Below are 22,107 nucleotides of genomic sequence, written 5' to 3'. Positions count from 1 at the left end.
CCATAACGCAGAGGTCTGTGGATCAAAACCATGCTCTGCTACCACTCCCCAACTCCCTACGCCATAACACGCCCCGTCCGCGCGACTGCTACGGTCGCAGGTTCGAATCCTGCCTCGGGCATGGATGTGTGTGATGTCCTTAGGCTAGTTAGGTTTAAGTAGTTCTAAGTTCTAGGGGACTGATGACCACAGATGTTAAGTCCCATAGTGCTCAGAGCCATTTTTGAACACCCCGCCCACATCAACAGCCTCGAGCAAAGGTCTTAGTGGCCTCAAACCAGAGAGACATCACACGACAGATCGAGCTAGTGGCACCAGGAATTCGAAAGACGCCAGAAACACAGCCATGGCGCAATGTTGTTTGTGTTTAGTATTACTTTAAGGTCTTTTATTGTACATAAAGGATGCGAACATTATTAGATCTTGACTGACCCCTGTGAGGGACTCAGAGATGACAAATATTCTTGTGAGACAGCGTTATCAAGACTTCATTTGGGCGACTGGTCGAATCGAGCAATATCACGATTTGCTGGGCATTCTAATTTGGCAGTGGCCTGATGTTGGACTTCATGGGAACATGAGGGCAGGCGTATTCATCGTCAGTTTCCTAATCGATCATATGTGACCACCTGGAGGAAGGATCTCCGTATTGTGCACCAACCACATCGTAACCCTTTCACATCTGCACCCGCCATCTAACAACAAGTAACGGACTCCCGGAAACATTCTGTGCCACCTTGCGCCGTTGTTCGGAGACTAACACCAAACTACTAGGGAATTACCGTGCTATGTGTGGTCTGCTGTCAACACCACAATACAAACGGGTGGGTTTGGTGTGGCGCCGTGACCAGAAAGCATGGATTGCTGATGAATGGAGTTGCGTTGTGTACAGCGATGCAGTCCCGTGGACGAACATCGGCGGAGAGTATGGCGGCGACATGGAGAGAGACCCCATTCTTCCAGTGTTTTGGAGAGGCGTAGAGATATTACTCATGGTGTCATGATGTGGGGAACCATTGTGTATGACGCGAGGTGATGGCTCGAAGGTAACTCTGATGGAAAAACGGTACGTCACAGACATCATGCGTCTTCCTGTGTTACGTCGCATGCGACATTATCGTGCTTTTCACTTGCAGCAACCAATAAGTAAAGATTTCAATATTATAAAGTTGCTCACATTAAATAGAAGTATGGCATTAGATGTACAGCTTTTAAAAATGATTTGCAGAAAATGCTACCCTTTCTCTACAGTTGAAGATACAGAAAATGTATGTATTACACGTTTTGCCCAATTTTTAATTTACTAAGCCGAAAAACGTTGTCAACTCTCTAATGCCTTGTTTGTATCGTGAGTTAGTTGATAAAATTGAACTTTTACAGTGATCACAATTCGACGACAGACGCACTGCAGGAAACATTTCAAACTGGGTAAAGTCTGTTATTGTCAAAAACAACATCGATTTTAAAATCACCTTCATGATGATAAACAATGCGTCAAATATGAAATTAACTGCAATGCTTCTCAAACTTCCACATATCGCATACTTTGCACATCCTTTAAACCTCACTGTGCAACATGCAGTTCAGAAGTCGTTGCGGAAACCGTTGAGAGGTCAAAAGAATTATGTTTTCTTAAGGAGAGGCCCTTCCCCTTAAATTAACTTGCTGAAATGCAAGAAAATTTAAAATGACCCAGTGAATCTGAAAGAAGATGTCCCAACCAGATATAATTACGAAACTTTGCAATGATTTACTTTAAATAAAGATCCCATAATTTCTTGCTTCACTTTTTTAGGTGGAAAAGCGATCACCTTAAACTTGAATGATACAGAGGGGGAGATAATTCAATAGGCTTTACAGTTTTTCAAACTTGTCGATGAGATAACCAAAGAAGTGTCGTTAGAGAAAGCAGTCTTAGATTCAAAAATGAAAATCTTGCCAAGATTAATGGAGTAGCAACTGAAATCTTTTAAAGAACAAAATAAAGAATGTCCTCAAGAAATAGTCACTGATATATAATTTCCTTAAATGGTTATCAAAATTATTTGGAGTCATCTCCAGGAACGAACTGACTGGTTAGGCAACGTTACTATACCCCAGATTCAAAAGGAAAGGATTTTCAGCAGACGAAATATTTCAAGATTATTATAAGAAGGCTATTGCAGAAATGAAGGCGTTAATTGTTCAACAGAAAAAAAACACAGTTCGTTTCTCAACCAGTTACCACCGGAATGCACGAGATTCCTTCAACCTCAGAGGAATTTGATGAAACTATTGGTCAGGTTCAAGAAAGTCACAAACCAGGAAGTACAACAGTTGTCGACTTGGACAAATATTTAGTGGAAGGATATTGGCCTAGAAACAGCGATCCCTTAAACTGGTGGGAAATAAAACCATTGCTGTGGTCATCACTGTATTAACTGGTTCTGAAAGTGTTATGTATCACAGCGGCATCAGTGCCCTGTGAATGAGTGTATTCCAAAGCTGAAAAAATATGCACTGAGATGAGGAACGGACTTACATCGAGTAAAATGCGTCAGATTTTATTTATAAATGACAATGTTGATTAATTTCTCCTTTTTGGGTTCATATATGGTAATAGCGACTGCAAATGGCAACTGCAGATACACTTTAATTACAGTTATAATTCTTATATTGTATTTTTTCCAATAAAAGTATCAGAAAATAACAAAAACCAGCCTTCATTCTTAAAATTTTTTCCACTTGATAAAAAATATTTAGGATTTTGTCGCAGTGTTTATTATTTTTGAAGAAAAAGACATTTAAAACTTTTATATCTCAGAATTACTAGGGACGTTAACATAAACTTATTACTCCTTATTTAAAATAGGACCAGATCAGATAAAATGCAGGTTTAGCGATATAAATTAAAAAGGAAATGTGCCATCCTTTTACTTATTTTGAGAATGAGTGGTGAGTCATGAAAAAGAACTAGCTCATTCCAGTGAGTAAACAGATCTGATTCGATCTCTGAAAAGAACAGTTTTGAACATCGTTTAATTTGGTCAGAGCATGCGCAGAGTGCCTGCTACAGGGCGGTCTGGCGGGTAGCCTATATTAGGCGAGAGAGCTGAGGGCGCCCGACTGTTTCTGCCCTAGGGGCAGTGGCCGTGTTGGAACAGGCCATCTAGCAGACAGATCTTTAAGAAAGTATTTAACCTGGGTGAAAGAACATAAACCCTGACAAGCAATCACCAACAAAAAACTTGTGATAGGTACCATACTTCAATGGTCGCCCGAGTATTCACGTCAGTCTGCAGGTGCTTGTAGCGAAAGGTGTAAAAACTGATTTTCCACACAAATGAGTAATGGAATTACAAGTAGATCTGTCTTCTCATCACAGTTCAATTGTGAACGGGACAGTGTGGCTGGCGTACACTGATCAGACTGTCAACATTCCTCGGAGTCTCTTCACATTCAGACTGTGTGTGTCTTGTGAACCATTCTAGTGGGGTTCTCAGCACAGGGAGTTTCTCACTGAATTCGTGCACACGATAGCGACGTCATTTCGACGCTATTATCAAAGACAAATCCGTGAAGGACGGTCTCGCAATGGTCGCCCGCGGTCAACAAAACAATCTGATTACCGCTACCTAAATCGGTATTATGGGTACCGAGGAGAATGCAACGGAACTGCGCTCTGCATCATTGGAAGCACCTGGGAGTCCTGTGCCAACTGACACAGTATGCAACATTCCAGGGCAGATGCGATTTTATTGGCCACTGTCGGCTTTGGGAATGCACGACCTAATTTTGTTGGTCTGGCTGGTTGTGATATTATAGGGTTCGGTCGTAAAGTGCCTCATTCAGAATCATAGATTTAGCACACAACTAATCTTTAACCGTAACAAATGAATAAATAATTCAGCGAAATATATTTAAATATGAGTATTAAGACCATTCAACAAGAATCGAGCCGGTAGCTGTAAAATTAAAACCGCTGAACGAATGGTAATGCCATTGTCTACGGAACATGATGTGGTCCGTGTTAGTGTGCCGAGACTCCATACTCATCGCTAGATGTACATGGGCTCACATTACAGTTGCAAACTTACTGTAGACTGTAGACTATCGTAACTAAGCCTAGACTACGGAAGTTTTTCCTATTATTTTTGGCCAGTAAAGGTCGTAAGGCGTTATCTGTACAAGTGTCCGCCCCAACAGCTAAACGGTCAGCACGATGGAATGCCACGCACGGGGGCCTGGGTTCGATTCCTGGCTGGGGAGGGAGATTTTCTCCCCTCGAGGACTGGGTGTTGTGCTGTCCTCAGCACCATTTCAACCCCATTCTCGACGCGCAAGTCACCCAATGTGGCATCGCACTCTAACACCTGCACTTAGCGGCCGAACTTCCCGCCTGGGAACTCCCGGCCACTGACACCATACGTCCATTTCCATTTTTTTGTACCTTAAGTGTGTTGCATACCTACTGTTGCGTATTCGATCAGTATCTTACTAGATTACCCTAGAAACAGGAAGCGGTGAACCGTCTAGGAGCTGATTGAGGATATACGAAGGTTGGAGTTGTAGTAGTGACAACTATTTATTTACAGCTCGTGCAAAATAGATACGTGTTTCAAAGTTTTACTGACCTTCAAAGTAGTCACCAGCATTGTGTATAATCCGTTGCCAGCGATGTGGAAGTCGTAGGATACTCTTAGCAGTGCTAGTTGTGTTGACAGTTCGAGCGGTGCGGTCCATTGCTCGACGAATTTGTAGCAGTTCTGAAGCGAATGCCGTGAAGTGTTTCCTTCAGTTTAGAAATCGAGTTGAGCTTACGAGAGCTTAAGTCAGGGGAGCGCAGTAGGTGATATAGCACTTAGCAGCCCCATCAGTCAAACAAGTCAGTAACAGCTTGCACAACACGTGCTTGGGTATTGTCCTGCGAAATGATGGTCAGGTCTGCGGAAAGTGTCATCACTTCTGTCTCTATGCTGTTATTTTTGGAACACAGCCTACGACCAGCAATTTCACTACGAGCCGCTTGTGTGGTACAGTGTCAAAAGGATGAGATTAGAGAGCTAGTGGCTCGTACGGAGGCATGTAGAAAGATGTTTTTCCCTCGCTCTATTTGGTACATAAAAGGAGATAAGTAACATAATAAAAGATACTCCCTGCTATGCACCATACGATGACTTGCTGTGTATGTATGTTGATGTATAATATTACGTATACAGATGTAGGTAGCTGTCAGGAATTGCACTATTATCAATTGGACTGCAGTTCGCCTGTTCTATTTTAGTAACGGCAAAAGCAGCCTGAATTCTTTCAGCTGATTCCAAAGAGATGCAACTGATTTGCAACACCCTATTTATCTGTTGTCGCAGAGCTAAGCCAAATCTATCCATAGACGGTACATACTGTTTTGGTTGGCAGGAAAGCCAACGCCGTGTTACTAGAGGAGGCCGAAAGGCACGCGTTTTAGCTCACGCAGGCTGGCGTGAGGTCTGGAACAGGATAAGGAAATTAGAATTTAGGTAAACGGACGTAGCTGGTGGAATACTTAACTCTAATCCGTTAATGAAGAACGTCGGTCTTGACGGTACATGAATCAATATCAATAGTAACTGATAATGGCGCCTTGCTAGGTCGTAGCAAATGACGTAGCTGAAGGCTACGCTAAACTATCGTCTCGGCAAAAGAGAGCGTATTTTGTCAGTGACCCATCGCTAGCAAAGTCGGTTGTACAACTGGGGCGAGTGCTAGGAAGTCTCTCTAGATCTGCCGTGTGGCGGCGCTCGGTCTGCAATCACTGATAGTGGCGACACGCGGGTCCGACGTATACTGACGGACCGCGGCCGATTTAAAGGCTACCACCTAGCAAGCGTGGTGTCTGGCGGTGACACCACACATACCTCCACGAATTTAGAGCAACTAAGGAAAATACAGAAAACAGATAAAAAAGAACGATAACTGGTTTGAAACACATCCTGACATTATTTAGTTCTGTGGATGTGTGTTAGAAATTATAATATCCGCATGTTCTATAATTATAATTATCACATGTGGTAGGTCAGATGCGTTGTAGTCAAAATTACGTAATACACTGAGGTCATAAAAATCATGAAACAGCGATATGCACACAGACAGCGGTGCTGCGCGTACGCACGGATTAGTAAAAGGGCAATGCATTGATCGACGTGCCATTTGTAATCAGGCTGTTTATGTGAAGAGGTTTCCGACGTGATCATGGCTGCCCCACAGGAATTGACAGACTTTGAACGAGGAATGGTAGCTGGAGCTAGACGCATGGGACATTCTACTTCGGAAACCCACAGTGCTAAGAGCGTGCCGGTAATACTAAATTTCAGGCGCTACTTCTCACCACGGACAGCCCAGTGGCGACGGCCTGGAGGTAACGACGGAGATCAGCGGCGGTTGCGTAGGATTGTCAATACTAACAAAAATGGTTCAAATGGCTCTGAGCACTATGCGACTCAACTTCTGAGGTCATCAGCCCCTAGAACTTAGAACTACTTAATCCTAACTAACCTAAGGACGTCACACACATCCATGCCCGAGGCAGGATTCGAAACTGCGGTCGTAGCAGCAGCGCTGTTCCGGACTGCAGCGCCTAGAAGCGCACTGCCACAGCGGCCGGCTGCCTTTGCCAATAGCGCGACATCGCCTGCAGCACCTCTTCTGGACTCGTTACTGGAGAGCCGTGGACTGGTCAGGTGAGTCCCGATTTTGTTGGTAAGAGTTGATGGTTGGAGTCGAGTGTGGAGCAGACCCCACGAAACGTGAACCCAAGTTGTCAACAAAGCACTGTGCAAGCTGATGGTGGCTCCATAATGGTGTGGGTTGTGTTAACATGGAGTGGTTATCTGGTTCAAGTGAACCGATAACTGACTGGAAATTCTTGCGTTCGGCTACTTAGAGACCATTTGCAAACATTAATGGACTTCATGTTCCGAAAAAACGATAGAATTTTTATGTATGACACTGCGCCATGTCACCAGGCCACAACTGTTTGCAATTGTTCTGAAGAACACTCTGCAAATTTCGAGCGAATGATTTGACCACCCATCGAACATTTATGAAAATAACCGATAGGTCAGTTCGTGCACAGAACCCTGCATCGTCAGTATTTTCGCAATTATCGATGGCTACAGAGGCAGCATGGCTCAGCATTCTTGCAGGGGACTTCCAGCGACTTGTTGAGTCCACGCCACGTCGAGGTATCGCACTACGCGAGACAAAGGAGTCCGACACGATATTAGGAGGGATCCCATGGCCTTTGTCACCTCAGTTTAATGCTCGTATGTGCTTCAAACACAGAAGCTACAAATGCAGTACGAGTAATGGTTACATACGGCTGCTAGCGAGCGTGAAGTTACACTACTGGCCATTAAAATCGTAACACCACGAAGATGACGTGCTACAGACGCGAAATTTAACCTAGGAAGAAGATGCTGTGATATGCAAATGATTAGCTTTTCAGAGCATTCACACAAGGTTGGCGCCGGTGGCGACTCCTACAACGTGCTCACATGAGGAAAGTTTCCAATCGATTTCTCGTACACAAACAGCAGTTGACCAGCGTTGCCTGGTGAAACGTTGTTGTGATGCCTCGTTTAAGGAGGAGAAATGCGTACCATCACGTTTCCGACTTTGATAAAGGTCCGATTGTAGCCTATCGCGATTGCAGTTTATCGTATCGCGACATTGCTGCTTGCGTTGGTCGAGATCCAATGACTGTTAGCACAATATGGAATCGGTGGGTTCAGGAGGGTAATACGGAACGCCGTGCTGGATCCCAACGGCCGCGTATCACTAGCAGTCGAGATGACAGGCATCTTATCCGCATGGCTGTAACGGATCCTGAAGTCACGTCTCGATCCCTGAGTCAACAGATGGGGACGTTTGCAAGACAACAACAATTTGCACGAACAGTCCGACGACGTTCGCAGCAGCATGGACTATCAGCTCGGAGACCGTGGCTGCGGTTATCCTTGTCGCAGCATCACAGACAGGAGCGCCTGCGATGGCGTACTCAACGACGAACCTGGGTGCACGAATGGCAAAACGTCATTTTCTCGGATGAATCCAGGTTCTGTTTACAGCATCATGATGGTCGCATCCGTGTTTGGCGACATCGCCGTGAACGCACATTGGAAGTGTGTATTCGTCATCGCCATACTGGCGTATCACCCGGCGTGATGGTGCCATTTGTAACACGCCTCTGTCACCCGTTGGTAGCACTGACGGCACTTTGAACAGTGGACGTTACACTTCAGATGTGTTACGACCCGTGGCTCTACCCTTCATTCGATCCCTGCAAAACCATACATTTCAGCATGATAATGCACGACCGCATGTTGCAGGTCCTGTACGGGCCTTTCTGGATACATAAAATGTTCGACTGCTGCCCTGGTCAGCACATTCTCCAGATCTCTCACGAATTGAAAACGTCTGGTCAATGGTGGCCGAGCAACTGGCACGTCACAATACGCCAGTCACTACTCTTGGCGAGCTGTGGTCTCGTGTTGAAGCTGCATGGGCAGCTGTACCTGTACACGCCATCCAAGCTCTGTTTGACTCTATGCCCAGGCGTATCAAGGCCGTTATTACGGCCAGAAGTGGTTGTTCTGGGTACTGATTTCTCAGGATGTATGCGCCCAAATTGCGTGAAAATGTAATCACATGTCAGTTGTTGTATAATATATATGTCCAATAAATACCCGTTTATCGTCTGAATTTTTTCTTGGTGTAGCAATTTTAGTGGTCAGTAGTGTTAAAAAGTAAAGGATTCGTGGAGATGCAGAAGTAAAATTAAAGAGTCTCTTTTGAGAAGATACGCAGAATAGAGAAAAAAATTTTGTGTCATAGATTTTGAAGTTCCGGCACGCTCAGAACGGTGCAGTAAATGTTTAGGTCGTCGGCTGTCGGCAAAGATAGGTGGCGGCGCCCTGCCGCAGGGAAGATGTCGCCACAGTTAAGTTGTCACCCTGCGGCGCTGCTGACGTAGGCGTGCTCCATCTGCGGGCGACGCTTTTGTCCTGCGCGTCGCGGCAGCCTTTATCTGACGCCGACGCTGGAAGAAGATGGCTACGCGCCGCCTCCGTCTCTACCTCCGTCGCCTGGCGACAGTTGCCAGATAGCGCCAGGCGACAGTGGCGTGGCGCCAGTACAGGGGCGCGGTCCACGAGGAATTCTTCTGTCGCTGCGTTCCGCACAAGTCGTGACAGCTACCATCTGCTACTGATCTAATTCTTTTCTCGACTTTCAGTGACTTTTTGTAATCATATTGGGACATCTCTTATCGAATTCAAATCAATTTATAGTACTACTATTTGTACCGAAAGTATTTATACATTTACTCAGTAAATAGTGAAAGTCAGTTTTTTGCGATCTTTCCAAAGCGTTTCATTGCGAAGATCATGTTACCCTCTCAACAAATGAAGTCTTAAGGACTTTGTGGCTTTACAAACAAGTAGTGTGAGTCATACTTAACTGACAGATTGCAAAAAGGTTGTGCTAATAATTCAAACAATGTTGAAAGGGCCCAGGAAAATTTAGTGACTGAAGAGAAACCATATATGTCGTCCCACAGGGTTCAAGTTTAGGGTTCATACTTGTTCCTTATACAGGTATATGTGGAGGGGTCAAATGAAAACCGAACAACCGCCACGACGTGACCACGAAATGGTTCCATTCAAAAGTAATCACCACATGTGTTAAGACATTTATCCCACTGTGAAACGAGACTGTAAATTTGTTTTTTGTAGGACGTGGTCGGCTGCTGACCCCTCTAGCACTTCCTCGTCCGATGAATTGACGTCGACGCATATTCTTGTTCAGGACACCAAAGATCTGAAAATCACTCAGTGGAAGATCCGTGCTGTACAGAGGATGTTGAAGTGTTTCCCATCCGAATCTCAAAAGAGTAAGCTTCGTCCTGTTGGCAGTGTGGGGTTGGATATTGTAGTGCAACAGGATGAACCCCATCGACAGCATTCCTGGACTGCAAAGTGTCTTCACAGCGCTGCACAGCGATTGTGGATCTTTGCTCGACGAACTCGACGATCAAAGGACCCCTGTAGTCGAATGAGAAGATCATTATGGCCTTCTGGAACTTGTGTGAACAGCTTTGGATTTCTTTGGCACGAGAAATGTTGGATGGTTCCAGTGTTGGCTTTGTTATTTGCCCTTAGGCTCGAAACGGTTGCACCACATAAGGGTCATGATGACCACCTCCTTCGACTGCAAGGACCCTCTGCTCATCGAGTTCCTTGAGTGTGGAACCACAATCTATGTACATCGCAGTGAAGACACTTTGCAAAAACTATGCCCCACCATGAAATCAAAACGCACGGGAATGCTGTCTGACGGAATCATTCTGTTACACGATAACACCCGCCCCCACACTGCCAAACGGATGAAGGCTACGCTTCAGCGTTTTGGTTGGGTAATACTGCAAAATGGCTCTGAGCACTATGGGACTTAACGTCTGAGGTCATCAGTCCCCTAGAACGTAGAACTACTTAAACCTGACTAAGCTAAGGACATCACACACATCCATGCCCAAGGCAGGATTCGAACCTGCGATCGTAGCGGTCGCGCGGTTCCAGACTGAAGCGTCTAGAACCGTTCGGCCACAACTGTCAGCGGTCGACAGCGCTCCATGTCTCCCAGTGGTAATTCCATGGTTCCTTTGTGCCCAGAGTTCGGTATTCATTTCACTGTTCGGTATATATATCACCTTCAACAACACAATAAATTTATGTGCCTTGATAGCGCTTTTATGAAATAATGACCAGTTTCGATAGGTCAAGCAGTCGTCATCGTATGTCGTAATAGTGAATTAATTCATCGCATGTACTAGATACACGTACTGATTCGTTGAAACTACTAGCCGCTACCTGTCACGTTCATGAAGCAGGACTGGCGCTTTTTGCAGACGATGCTAGTATCTTTTTATACCAAAAGACTCCGAAAATATCTCTGAACAACCCATGAAATTTTGTTGGTTATATCAGGTATCCCATTAGAGAGAAAGTGGTAACAGAAATGCATAATGATGTTTTCAAAGAATTATTAATTCTCCCAAATTGTACACTCTTTAAATTTTGAGAAATCGGGCTGCATTCAGTTTTGTAGGAGTCATGACAACAAATTATGTAGCACATGAGCAGGAAACAATAAACAGGCTAGAATACTACAGTGATTTGAGCGTACATATTTATGACAACTTGAAGTGGTAGGAGCGTGTTAATGAGCTGCTCGAACATTTAAATTCAGCGTTGAATGTTTGTCAGCTGAATTAGTCCACATCGAAGTCGTCTTTCATTAGAAAGGCTGTAATGAAAGACGACACAAAATTATACTGAATAATGTTTATTTGAAAAAGGACATCTCAAATGAACAGGAAATGGTCCAGGTAAAAGACAGACAGAAAATACCCTTACTAAATGCAATACAGCTACGTTGAGAGCGTTACAAGAATGGTAGCAAATTGCCCACTCTAAATAGTTATCAAAGATACGTGAAAATTAATATCATTTCGTAATCACAACATACGAAATATTAGCCAGCTCGAAACATTTCGGAGTTCAGCATGATGATTCACAAAGAAACACACGCAGCACCAAAAATAGTAGCTCATACTCTATCTTCAGTTCCTTAATACAAGCGGAAAAAATTAGTGTCCTATTCTGAAGCACGTGTAAACCTCTTGAAATATAAAATCCCTTGAAAAGTTAGAGAATTGAAGCGGCCGCTCACCGCCAGAATCAATCACCTATACGACTGAATCACCCACATTAGCATAGACATGTCTGCCTACTCCCAGCACTTGACTCAGGTGTCAAGAATCTTTCCCTTGAGTTATTTACCCGAAAAGTTCCACTCTCCACTTGAAGCCTGTAGCGCTCTGCCACTGTTTAACTCTCATTGACTGAAAGCCATCCCCACCAAAAATACATCGATTTCAGCTCTACAGATTTCATTTGACTCAACTTTGACTGCTTTATGGACAAAACTAATATGTTAAAACAATTTTTAAACAAAGAAATGTCAAACATTCAGTTACACTCACAAAATTTATATTAAATATAAGTAATAGCTGGTTCATAAATAAATAACCAGTTTTCTTGCTAACGTGCGCTCACGTTAAAAGACTTCAGGTTATTGCTAAATATTATTTAAACAACTATTTGTGCCTTTTTAACAAAAGCTTCTTTTGATTCTCTCTTCAATTGTGGTGTCCGCTAACACCTGCGATTGACCACTTTTAAATTAGCACACTCTTTAAATACAACTTGGAGTCAAAATTTAAATCAAACTGCTGGCAAAATAGTAAACTGTTCACTATATGAGCACACAAATATGAGAAAATGAGAACTATTCATGCAGTATTCATTTGCTTTGTAAATGTGGAAAATACGATGTTCTGACAAACATTTGCATAATGAAAAAGATATAAAGGACGTTGTAAATCAGTAAATAAAATAGATGCAGGTACGTAGCTTTCGGGTACGATAGCTATAGTGCAATGTTAACATCTGAGATATTTTTTGTTGAAATTACATGGAGTGATTAAAAATTGTAAATTCGGAAGTCCAGTGTGTAAATGTTTATTCACTGTGAAATACGAACTTCTGTAGTTTTAATGATATTGAAATATGGTTGTGTCACTACATGCGCCTCATTGATCTGAAATCGCCGGTTATTCAGATTTCCATTAATGTTTGATGTGAGCTATTGACAAATATGAAAGAGCTGTACCGAGCGAGGTGGCACCCTGGTTAGCACTGGACTCGCATTCTGGACGACGACAGTTCGAACCCGCGTCCAGCTATTCTGATTTAGGTTTTCCGTGATTCCCTAAATCACTCCAGGCAAATGCCAAGAAGATTCTTTTGAAAGGGCACGACCGATTTCCCTCCGAATCCTTGACACAATTCGAGCTTGTGCTCTGTGTCTAATGACCTCGATGTCGACGGGACGTTAAACCCAATCTTCCTTTCTTCCTTCCTTCCTTACTTGGTTCTTTCCTTCCTCAGAGAGCTTCAACTTAGCCATCTTTAGATTGTCTGAAACTCCATTTCCTGGAGCATTGTCTGTCCTCCCATGCGAACATCCGTCGCCAAAATTCTCAGTACTGAAATTATCCCATATCCGATCCTTTGCTGAAGCCCTTGCAGCTGGCGCGGCTGAGGCAGTCGCCTAGCCGGAAGCCGAAACTGTCGCGGGGCGCCCTGAGAAAAATGGTTCAAATGGCTCTGAGCACTCTGGGACTTAACTTCGGAGGTGCGGTTCTAGGCGCTACAGTCTGGAACCGCGTGACCGCTACGGTCGCAGGTTGGAATCCTGCCTCGGGCATGGATGTGTGTGATGTCCTTAGGTTAGTTAGGTTTGATTAGTTCTAAGTTCTAGGCGACTAATGACCTCCGAAGTTAAGTCGCATAGTGCTCAGAGCCATTTTTGTAGCGCCTAGAACCGCTCGGCCACTCCAGCAGGCTTTGGCTGTGTGGTGACGCCATTGTTTACTCTCTCTCTCTGTGTGTGTGTGTGTGTGTGTGTGTGTGTGTGTGTGTGTGTGTGTGTGTGTGTGTGTATGTGTGTGTGTATGTGTGTATGTGTTTTTGTTTCGGCGTGTGGCCTGTATACTGAAGTTTTAAATTTCGTACCACAGTGCTATCAAAGACTGGGTGTGCTCTTGCCCAAATATCGGCGGTTGTTGAAGGCGTTACCTGGCAGCATTCCCGTAAGTTGTTTCGAACATTTTAAATTCTTGAACAAATCATAATTTTCGTCATTGCTTCTTTGCTGAACAGCTTGAAAAGGACGCAAGAAGAGACTGCATCCTTCTCCCCTTTTAATTCGAGAATTTCTCTCTTATTGCTGCAGCCTTTCGTTTTTATCTAATATTGTACATTACCCTTCTTTCCCTATAGCTACTACCTACTTTTCTGAGAATTCCTGACATGTTTCACCATTTTACATCTCTTTTTCTGCGTCATCAAATCCTGTGCCGTGCTTCCGTTACCAAGCGCAATATCTGAACTGCCTTTCAGGTTCCTTTACCCTTTGTAAAGCCAAACCGGTCATCTAAGAGATCCTCACTTTCCTTTTTCCATACTTCTGCATTTTGTTTGTGTCCGCAAAAAAAAGTACGCAGCAGATGCAGCGCACAGCGATGCACTAGTGCTATTGGCCCCAGAAGAGAGTTCTCCAGCAGTACGGCAAACAGCGCCGTGGCCGCTGGAGGAGCCCTAACCACTGTTGTCTGGAGCACCTCGCGAGCACTCGCCGGGGGTCTGGAGCCGCTGGAACAGCCACTGGAAGTCGGCAGGCGGGCCGAGTCGCACACTCGTAAAGCACGTCCCTCGGCGAGTCCCGCGATGCTCGCAAATAAAAACCGGCGGCCGCAGAGTCCAGGCCGGGCCGGGCCGGGCCGGGCAGCGCCGGCCGCTGTCGTTTTATTTTCTCCATTAGGGGGACCGCCGCAGAATGGCCGCAGCGCGAAAAATAGGGCGGTCTCTGGTGACCGCAATAAAGAAGTCGAGCAAGCGCTCTGAATTAGCACACCAGTCTTCCGCTCCAATGGTATAAAAAAAAACCTCGGACAGGAGCACTTCTCTGTACGTCAATTTCACACGTTAGATGTTAGCGTAATGTTTTTCATAAATTACACTACTGGCCATTAAAAGTGCTACACCAAAAAGAAATGCAGATGATAAACGGGTATTCATTGGACAAATATATTATACTAGAACTGACATGTAATTACATTTTCACGCAATTTGGGTGCATACATCCTGAGAAATCAGTACCCAGACAACCGCCTCTGGCCGTAGTAACGGCCTTGATACGCCTGGTCAGTGAGTCAAACAGAGCTTGGATGGCGTGTATAGGTACAGTTGCCCATGCACCACACGATACCACAGTTCATCAAGAGTAGTGACTGGCGTATTATGACGAGCCAGTTGCTCGGCCACCATTGACCAGACGTTTTCAATTGGTGAGAGACCTGGAGAATGTGCTGGCCAGGGCAGCAGTCGAACATTTTCTGTTTCCAGAAAGGCCCGTAAAGGACCTGCAACATGCGGTCGCGCATTATCCCGCTGAAATGTAGGGTTTCGCAGGGATAGAATGAAGGGTAGAGCCACGGGTCGTAACACATCTGAAATGTAACGTCCACTGTTCAAAGTGCCGTCAATGTGAACGAGAGGTGACCGAGACGTGTAGCCAATTGCACCCCATACCATCACGCCGGGTGATACGCCAGTACGGCGATGACGAACACACGCTTCTAATGTGCGTTCACCGCGATGTCGCCAAACACGGATGCGACCATCATGATGCTGTAAACAGAACCTGGATTCATCCGAAAATGTTGTTTTGCCATCCGTGCACCCAGGTTCGTCGTCGAGTACGCAATCGCAGGCGCTCCTGTCTGTGATGCAGCGTCAAGGGTAACCGCAGGCATGGTCCCAGAGCTGTTAGTCCATGCTGCTGTAAACGTCGTCGAACTGTTCGTGCAGATGGTTGTTGTCTTGCAACCGTCCCCATCTGTTGACTCGGGATCGAGACGTGGCTGCACGATCAGTTATAGCCATGCAGATAAGATGCCTGTCATCTCGACTGCTAGTGATACGAGGCCGTTGGGATCCAGTACGGCGTTCCGTATTACCCTCCTGAACCCAACGATTCCATATTCTGCTAGCAGTCATAGGATCTCGACCAACGCGAGCAGCAATGTCGCGATACGATAAACCGCAATCGCGATAGGCTACAATCCGACCTTTATCAAAGTCGGAAACGTGATGGTACGCATTTCTCCTCTTTAGACGAGGCATCACAACGACGTTTCACCAGTCAACGCTGGTCAACTGCTGTTCGTGTATGAGAAATCGGTTTGGAAACTTCCCGCATGTCAGCACTTTGTAGGTGTCGGCACCGGCGTCAGCCTCGTGTGAATGCTCTGAAAAGCTAATCATTTGCATATCGCAGCATCTTCTTCCTGTCGGTTAAATTTCGCGTCTGTAGCACGTCATCTTCGTGGTGTAGCAATTTTAATGGCCAGTAGTTTATCTGTCCACGAAATATGAATTCTGAAAGAAAAGACACGTCCGAGTAGGAGATGGGCTCTCTAGGTTCCGTATAAACTTAATTAAATATATAGATGATAATAATGATGATGATGATAATAATAATAATTTCATGTGGCTTGATCCGTCGGACGTGTTTCTACTGAACACTACTCCGGCGACTTTCATGGCCTCCAGTTTTCGGACTGATGAAAGGAGACATACAGCTCAACGTGTCATCTGAATCACGGGTCGTTTCTGGCGGTTCCTCACATCCTTGAAGACTACGTTAAGACGAGGACTGAAAAACCCGTCGGCCGACCGAGATTCGATACCGTGACCTCTCGGTCTGCAGACTTGAGCTTTACCTCTGAACCACTAGGCCCAACATGTATGTAAATAGTCCGTCTATAAATTTTGATGAGTGAATTTGCATTTGACGTAAGTGACCGTATCCTTTGATTGCATTGGCTTACCAGTAAACCGACTCAGCAGATACACTTCGATTTTGATCGGCTTTGACTATGTAGTAGTGTAGAGTCAAATAAGACACATTTTTAAACGTAGCCATATTGCCGTAAAGAGGGTGGAACAACCTGAAAAAAATTGAGTGTAATAGGCCGTAAAGAATACGGTTCAAACAGTAACACACATGAAAAAGCAGAAAGTTCTATAGTTTCCACTGTACGTTACAATGGTGTATCCAGATTTGTCGAAAAAGTCACCTTTCTTCCGAAGTCTCTCTGATCTACTATTCTGCTTTTCGTTTCGACGTCTGACTGATAGTAAAATATATAGCATCGGTAATACCAAATTCAGTCGTGTAGGATAAAGTTGTATTACAAAGACGAATTTGTCGGAAATAAGCTAGAAATTTTCTATATGAAAGGTCAGTCAGCATTTTTTTAACGCGAACAGTTCTGCCTCTTTCTCATTACTGTACACATTTACAAGAATGCTACAGTAATAATGCAGAAACAGTTTCAAATATAACGTAACTGAATATTAAAAGGTTACATCTTGACACCAATAGTACAAAGAAAACACAAATACAGCACAAAAAATTCTATGTTTCATAAAATTAATATATATATATATAGAAAAGCCTTCTTATAGAACCCAACATGACAACTGAAGTGGACACACACCAGGCCTGCATACAATGATATACAGATATTATCTAGCTCATTTCTGACAGGTTTGTCTTTGCAATACCACTGCATCATACACCACTGAATTTGATATTCACGATGCTATACCTTTACTAATAGTCAAACATTGAAATGAGAAAGGAAATAATGGGGGAGAGGGGATTTCGAAAAAAAGAATGACTTTTTCGATGAATCTGGAGGTACCACTGTAGCGTACTTTAAAAACCACGGAACTTAATTCAAGCTTTCTTTTTTCCAGTTGTGTTACCGTTTCAGTGTTATTCATTCTGGGTTATTAAACTCAGTTTTGTTCTAGGGTTTGCGTTTCACCTCCTTTAACGGCCGTATGGGCACGTGTAAGAAAAATTTGTCTTTTATTTTGTTTTACAAATGGTTCAAATGGCTCTGAGCACTATGGGACTCAACTGCTGTGGTTATCAGTCCCCTAGAACTTAGAACTACTTGAACCTAACTAACCTAAGGACATCACACACATCCATGCCCGAGGCAGGATTCGAACCTGCGACCGTAGCAGTCTATTTTGTTTTACACTACAACACATTCAAAGCCGATCAGAATCTAAGCGTAACCCTTGGGTAGGTTTACTTTTTAAAACTTAAATGTTTTTCAGCTGCAAAGGACCGTAGACCTTAGTGTTTGACCTGAATTTCGACTTGATACCTCCTGAGAGAAAGGGCTCTTAACGGACGGAAATCGTCGTTTCAGTAGTGAGTTTCTAGCGATTGAGATATGGATCCTTGAAAGTAGAGTTTATACGAGTACCATTAGTCTGAGTTCCCTCACACTAAATGAGACACAATCTCTGGTGGATTAAAAAAGGAAAACAAGTCTTATCTTTCAATGATGGTGCAATGTAAGAAAATTAATAGAGAACAGCGAAAATACAGACTGTAGCAGCCGAGACAGCCAAACATACCGAGTTGCGGTTTTCGCAGACAATGACAAAATTCACTTGCGTACGACGAGATCAATGGCGATGGGTATTGTTTAAGTAGTAGTAGTAGTTGCTGTTGTTGTTGTCATCTTCAGTCGGAAGACTGGTTTGATACAAGTCTCCACGCTACTCTATCCTGTGCAGTTATCTCCATGTCTGAATAACTACCAAAACCTGCATCGAACAGATCCTGCTTACAGCGGTTAGGCCTATGTGTCCTACTCCAATATTTAGGCCTGCCTACACTGCTTAATACTTCTCCCCATTGCCAATTCTCTTCACAGGGTGTGTCCTTTCAATCGATCCAGAAGTTTCTTTTCTTCCCAGTTCGATTCAGTACCATTTCATTAGTAATCTCATATACCCATCCAGTCTTCAGCAATCTTCTGTAGTAGCACATTTCACAAGCATCCACTCTCTTCTTATCTGCATGGGAGAGTACTCTAATTTGGAACACTTTCCGGCGTTAGCTTCTAGCCGTCATCGAAATATATTAATATATTTTATCATTTCATTTTTAAACGGTGCCATTCATTTTTTATGTGCTAAAGTGTTTCTCTGAAATCACAAAAATTACATCGGAAATTAATGTTTTTCCATATGTGGAAACGTGTTTCAAGGTACAACATGATCATGTACCAAGGAACAAATTTAAAAGTGTGCAATCGAGAAAATCCTGTTAATACTGTATTCAATCGTCCTTTACATTATTACCCTAACACGCGCTCTTGCTTAGAATGTGAAATCAAATTAAGCGGACGTATTATTCCAAAAGCAGTTACAAGTCAAATGCAGTTAGAAATCGAAGTTACTGGAAACTAACACAAATTCCTATATCTAATACAGGTAGAATTGTTAAGACATTAACGAATAGTTCAAATGGCTCTAAGCACTATGGGACTTAACATCTGAGGTCATCAGTCCCCTAGACTTAGAACTACTTAAACTTAACTAACGTAAGGACACCACACACACATACATGCCTGAAGCAGATTTCGAACCTGCGACCGTAGCAGCAGCGCGGTTCAGGACTGAAGATCCTAGAACCGCTCGGCCACAGCGGCCGGCGGCATTAACGAAACTCAGTTAATTCGCAAATATCACGTGTTCCATGGTACACCATCATCTTCAGCGTCACGGTACAATATGGTGTACCACCGAAGAAGTATGGCTTAAGCGTCCGCACATTACATAACTATTTTTAAAAATGTGTAGAATTTTACTTGGCATAAAAATCTGTAACTGAGAAATTAATAATATACTCCAAATAAGAGCTTTATCTTTAATATAACACACAGAACTTAAATGTATATAACAGTAGATATCGGTACACATATGACTAATATGTTCGAAAATGCCACGCATAAAAATGGGATTCTTCCGGGGCCAACTGAGAATGCAGGGTCCTTGGGTTACGCACCCAACAAAGATTCTCTTAGAATCACTATCCTACAGTACATGGTCACATGTGAAATATGACACATTTTCTTCTGCCTTGGCAAATGGAGCAAATCGTTTGGTTCCTTTTGCATTTGATGTGATCTACGGTGGGCCTTAAGTAGCTTATAGAGACGCCATTATTTCCCGGGCTGTTCCTTAGAAAACCCCAACGAAAGGATACGTTGTCCGTTGTAGGCTGTATTGTGCTTTATAAAAATCGTGCTATTACCTAAATTCAGCCGCGACTCATTATCAACCACCTTTAATATCTTTATCCAAATACGCTAGTATTTAATGACATTATCCAATGCCGTACTAGGGCGAAGTATTTGGATAAAGACTTAAACGTGCCTATAATTGCCCACGCCCGAAATTAGCTAATAGTACGATTTTAATAAAGCACAATACAGCCTACAACGGACAACGTAATTAGATAGCTAGAGGCTGTGAATACCCACGGAAGCAAAAAAAAGCTTTTCACCCATTTTCCGTACCAAACCAGAGGCGTCGATTCCAAGATGGCTATTTACAACAAATGGCTGAAATTATTACGATATATTCCTAAGATCCCTACCTCGAATAACTGAAACTTTTCTTTATGTCTTTATCCGTTTCCGAGATACAAAGGTTTAAAATTACCCTCTTCCTACACGTAAAATCCGGTCTGAAGCCAAATCTAAATAATAACCGCAGAAAATTGCTCAAACTGTAACGTCATATTCTAAGGAAATAATACAAAAAGCGTTATTTTTCCCGTTTAGAGCAGTCGTTATTAGTTCATCGGCGGTTTCTTAGAAACCCGAAAAGAGCGTTTTTTACCATTTTTTCATACCAAAAGCGAGGTGCGGATTCTAAGTCGGATATACACACCAAATGTCTGAAATTTTTACGATGTTTTCGTAAGATCCCATTCTCGAACAACCTTGAATGTTTTATTGATATCTTTGTCCGTTTCCGAGATGCAGACGTTAAAACATATCTTACTTGTACACATAAAATCTGGTGTGTGGCGAAAACGTCGTTTATAAACTGACGTAAGTCAGAAAAATATGCTACTATGTGTCTCCACTGGCATCAGAAGTGTTCTGGGAACCCACATGAAGCACATACGAATTTTTTGAGCACTTAAAACCCAGTCTGAGGTGTAAAATTAGTTTTGCGTTATTTTAGTTTCACTGAAGTTAACCATAAAATTTTTAGAAAGCCATATAGTTCTTCCAATGTGAATGACATGTACTGCTGTGGCAGAGAAGAGAAGGGAACTAGTGCAAAAATGCTCGTATCGTAGCACATAAAAGGCGAATATGCTCCTGTTTAAAATACTGAATGGAAAGTGGGTTACCATCTGCCTCGTTCTGCCTCCGTCAACAGCTTTAAAAATTATCCCCAAAGATTTTGTCATGCCAACATAATCGAACTTCTTTATGCTGTGAGAGAGAGACACTGGCAGTAGGAAAGAGAGGGTGAAGTAATAAATACCAGATGATAGAAGACAGTAGCTGTGGCACAGAAAAGCGAAGGAGACAATGACAGTGTGAGAGAAAGAGAGGGACGTAGTGAAGTTGGGACATAGCTGACAGCGATAGAACAGTGCGAGGAAAAGACTGAAGCAGACAGCACCAATGGGAGAGAAAGAAAGAGAACGAGGAAATGTAAGTGGGCGAGAGCCAGTGATAGTGAGAGACAGAGTATATGACGATGACAATGAAAAAGAGTGTGACACTGACCGTGAGAAGAGACAGCTGCTGTGGGAAAGAGTGATTGAAATAGCGAGAGTGAGAGTGAGAGAGTGCAAGAAGACAGGGACAGTGAGAGGAAACATTAGTAGCAGGACAGACCGAAGGAGACTGGCTGTGATATGGGAGACAGTGACAGAGAGGAACAAAGAGATAATAACCCTAAGATGGGCTGAATGAGTCGGTGAGAATGGTCAAGTGGGAGTGGACGAGTGTGGGCAATTTATATCGACGGACTAATGGGTGTTATCGAGTTATAGTTAGGGGGGCTTGTGGGAGAGAGACGAGTTGCATGTTAAAAAGAGCGTGAATATGTTTGCTGGCCAAAGTTTTTGGGAAAATTTGTAAAGGTGCAGAGGAAGGTAGAAAGAGGCTGTTGACATTCCACTTTTCGGTCAGAGTTTTTTAGAAAGGAAAACATTCGCCTTTTTTGTGCACCGATAAGAGCATTTTTTCGCTGGTTTACACATGCTGCACAAAATGCAACCTCATGCCTAACAACTACACAAACTGTAGGAAATGGCGGAAAATGCTTATGGCGGTCTGTAGTGATTTTATAATCAGTCACTAGACTTAGGAAGTACGACCAAAAAACGTCACGTGTTCAAATAGCTCTGAGCACTATGGGACTTAACAGCTGAGTTCATCAGTACCCTAGAACTTAGAACTACTTAAACCTAACTAACCTAAGGACATCACACACATCCATACCCGAGGCAGGATTCGAACCTGCGACCGTAGCGGACGAGCGGTTCCAGACTGAAGCG

Source organism: Schistocerca americana, chromosome 1 (genome assembly GCF_021461395.2).
Source record: "Schistocerca americana isolate TAMUIC-IGC-003095 chromosome 1, iqSchAmer2.1, whole genome shotgun sequence".
NCBI classification, from domain to species: Eukaryota; Metazoa; Arthropoda; class Insecta; order Orthoptera; family Acrididae; genus Schistocerca; species Schistocerca americana.
The sequence above is the reverse complement of the archived record's forward strand: the minus strand, read 5'-3'. Positions refer to the sequence as shown.